Raw genomic sequence first — 3,906 nt, 5'->3', positions numbered from 1 at the left:
CCCTAATCGCTTGGAGTTTCGCCTCTTGGGAAAAAAAGGTTCACGCCACATCACAAAACAAGTTAGATATACGCAAGTCCTAACATTAACCTTAACTCAAGCAGTGAAGTAGCAGAAAAAGGGTATAATCGTGTTAAAAATTTCCGAAGTGATTATTTTGTGCTAAAGATTGCCGACAAAATCGGAATAGTGATTTTGGCCTAGTCCAGGGTCCAGAGTCGAGAAGTGTCCACGGCGACAGAGCCCCGCCATGTCTCCTCGCCTCGCCGAGACGGGCACCCGCCGTCTTTCCGGGTCCCCTTGTATCCATTTGAAATTGCGGGAGCGTCCGCCGTCTTTCCGGTGGAACTGCGTCGGTCGCCGGGCCGCCGACGCTGCCCCGAGTATTCCTCTACTCCAAGCCTGTCGCCTCCCCTCCCTCCGCCCCGGGGCAGCATTCCGTCGAACAAATCGTGAGCTCTCCTCCCCTCCCCTCGCCCCCGCTCCCATCTACAGCCCACGATTGTACGCCTCAATACGCTCTGCGGTTCGGCTCGGCTCCCCTCCCCTCCTGTCAATTCCTTCAGCGCAGTCGCCGCAACGGCCCGACATTGACCGTTTCATCGTTCCAGGCGCGCTTTCACGGTCGCGGCCATGTCGATTGTTCAGTGTTCTCTTGCATACCGTACCCGCCTTACTGCTATTGCAGGGGACCATTTGCGTTAGAGTTAGACAGGGTGCATACGCCACGGACATGTGCTAATCAAGATTGCTCATTATTTGCTGATTTGGAGTAACAAACCCACGAATTTATGCCGAGAAGATTTGAATACTAGCTAGCCGACTCCTGCATAATCGGAAATTTCCTGTCAGTTAGTGCAATCGTCTAAAATTGTTGGCGAGGCTACATAGTTAGTCTGCAAGTACATGGATACCATCCGGTTTAACCAATCTATTCTTGCTACTTACTGAGTCTTGTCGGCTCAAATAAGGGAGTTTGTGTCTATTTTGCGCGAGCTTTGTTTGATAACATTGCCACCAAAGTTGTTGAACCCCACCCTTTATATCTGCCGTGAGAAGCCTTAACTGAAGGTGCTGCCGTTGTTCAATGCCACTGCACATTTCTTGATTCTGCTGGTATTGTTGATAATGATCTGATGCGAATCTGCTATCAAACTCCTTGGGTGCTTCTGGACCGTGTCAGTTTTCACCATGGAATCATAAGAGAACCTCCTTTTTGTCGCATGAATACGTATTTGTTTCATTGCATGGTGATTTCTAATGTCATCAGATCTATGTTTTGGCTGCATTTTGTGAAAAGTCTTGGTTTGAGTAGCTTGTAAGCACACCTCAGAACCATATGTCATACAAGAACTAGCTCGCTTATTGTTATTCCATCTTATAGCCTGATGACATGAGCAAAAGCCTAATGTACTTCAGTTTACTACATTACCAACCTAAGCACATATCATTGTATCTGCACAACCAGATATCGGGCACTACAAATACAAGAGGTTACTTTTATCTATATCTATCTATACCTATACCTATACCTACTATTAAAGGGAGGTGATATTCTTGGTTTCGTCCTACTTCGTTTGGTCGCGCTTCAATTAATTTTACATACGCTATTTTGTTTTGGCCCAATGGAGGAAGCCTGCCTGGCGGCGCACTATGGCCCAGGTCCGGAGAGTTGGCAAAAAATAAAACTGCCCATGGGAGAGTTCGATTTCATAACCTGTCAACCGGCCACGCACCCAGCTAGCGATATGAGAGGATTTTCTTTCCCCCGTTGCAACACACGGGCCTTTTTGCTAGTAACTATAAAGAGGGGGGTGGAGTTGGCAGCCTGTGCTTTTTTTTTTTTGAGGAACCTAACCCGTACAATTCTTCAGTTGAATTAATAATTTTGTAATGGATGCTGCCATGTTCTGTTGTTCAACAGTTTGATGAACTGCAATTCAAATGAATGCCTCTGCAGCATAGTGCGTTTATCTTCGGTTTCTTGTTGTTAAGAACATTTTTGTGCAGTCGGGCCTTTGTTCTAGGTGAGTACATGTGTTTGCTTATCAATGCAAGTTTCCTTAGTGTGATTTGGTCCAATTTTGTTTGACTGTTTTATGGATAGTTTCTGTTTGATATCCCATGGTAATGTTCCTACTTTTATTATGAATTTTTTTCACTCACTTTAAACCAGAATGTCGTGCATATGACACTGATCTTTAACTCTGAACTAACTTGTAGTAAAAATGCAGGGGTATTACCAACGCTTTGCAAACCCACCTGCATTTGCTATTAAGGCCATACCACTGCAACATGGAAACTACCAAACTATATGCATAAGAATCTCGCTCTAAAAAACAGATTCGGCAACCTTGATCAGAAAGCTAACCTAATGTATGGAGTTGACTTCTAATACTATATCCAATGCCAAAGATGCTTAAACAGCTGCGTAGAAGTCAGAGAGTACACAATAGCACTGACCTTCTTCCCCGCAAAATAAAATAAAATAGCACTGGCCTTCTATTTAGGAATAAACCCTCAAGTGCAAGCACCTCTTCTTAAGGTGATTAAATTATCCCACAAACTCACAAGCATTAGTGCTTAACTTCAGAAATTACCTGTTAAATGTGGAAAAGGCATCTCTGAGTATTTGCCAATATGGAAAATTTGAGAATCCATAATATCAAACTGACAGATTAACAGGCTTCTTGTCCTGCCTACTTAGTGGTAGATAATCTACATCGATGGATGCCGTATACCTTTTTGTGCTTTTTGGGACATGAGAAGGTTCCATTCTCTATAGTCATCAATGGTACTCATCATTTAGTTAGTATTATCAATCAAGCTGTTTTACTCCACAAATTCAAGTGTAACTGGGGTTTCATGCATTTATCAGTTAATTACTCATAAACCATGTCTGCTTTTACTCAAAGGGCACTCTACTGTGTATTTAGTCTGTCCCTGTTTTTGTTTCAGTGAGCAAGAGTTCAACCCATTACCATATGCCACAGATTTCGTGCCAGCTACCAGTTCATCATTCGGAATTCCTGTGTGTCTGTACTCAAGAGTCAAGAGCAGTACTGCTTATTTTAGTATGCCTTTGATTTTATTCAGTTAGAAAGAGTCAAAACTGTTACCATATTTCAAGTCTTGTATTCGTAAAGGGTGACATATAATTGTCCAATATATACTTTTTAATTATGATCACAGTATGTCAGTAACCAAAATTACCCTGTCTTGTTCTGTTCTTATCCCTTTACTTTGACACAATACCTTATCGATATCAGATATCAATTGCCCAATATAATCACATATATTACGTACTAGTAACCTTCCACACAGTGCATGTTTCTTGCAATACCTATTACATGGAATATGTGATCATGTTGGAAAGACTATCACTAGTGTGATGTGATCTGATACAAATCCATAAATCCCAAAGTATAGGTGATGCACATCATCAGACATCTACAGTTCAAGAAAAATGACATCTACAACGTATAGGCAGTACTCAACTGTCGGCCTTGCCTACACTGGAATTGGGAATTTGCCCCAGAAACAGAAACAATATTGTCCATCTTACCAGCACCCTATATACCTAAGAGAGTCATCCCCACTAACTTATTTATCTCAACATGCAAGCATGCCACCTCACCATACAAGTATGAATGGGCTAAGGTCCACCTCAACATGTAATCATGCATGGAAAAAAACCACCACAACATTCAACCATGCATGGGAATTTTTTTCATTCAATCATTTTTCTTATATTCAATAAATATTTTACAACTATACATAATCAAATATAATTACTCATATTTATTTTTAATTTTGGTTCTCATGTTATCAACCCAAATTTTCATCAACCAATTCCCACAGCAAAGCGCGGGGTATCCTCTAGTTTGTTATGTAAGGCTGATGAGA

General features: G+C 41.7%; 1 long non-coding RNA gene across 1 annotated transcript in view; it reads left to right on the top strand.

Annotated features, from left to right (window-relative positions):
- The first annotated feature begins 216 nt into the window (after positions 1 to 216).
- The window catches only part of LOC123053600 (uncharacterized), a 17,096-nt gene continuing 13,406 nt past the window's right edge, over positions 217 to 3,906 (top strand). Inside the window, exon 1 of the long non-coding RNA XR_006425702.1 lies at positions 217 to 452. This is a non-coding gene — a long non-coding RNA (uncharacterized lncRNA). The remainder of the gene's footprint in view (positions 453 to 3,906) is intronic.

Source organism: Triticum aestivum, chromosome 1A (assembly GCF_018294505.1).
Source record: "Triticum aestivum cultivar Chinese Spring chromosome 1A, IWGSC CS RefSeq v2.1, whole genome shotgun sequence".
NCBI classification, from domain to species: domain Eukaryota; kingdom Viridiplantae; phylum Streptophyta; class Magnoliopsida; order Poales; family Poaceae; genus Triticum; species Triticum aestivum.
This window is presented reverse-complemented; position numbering and strand designations above follow the sequence as displayed.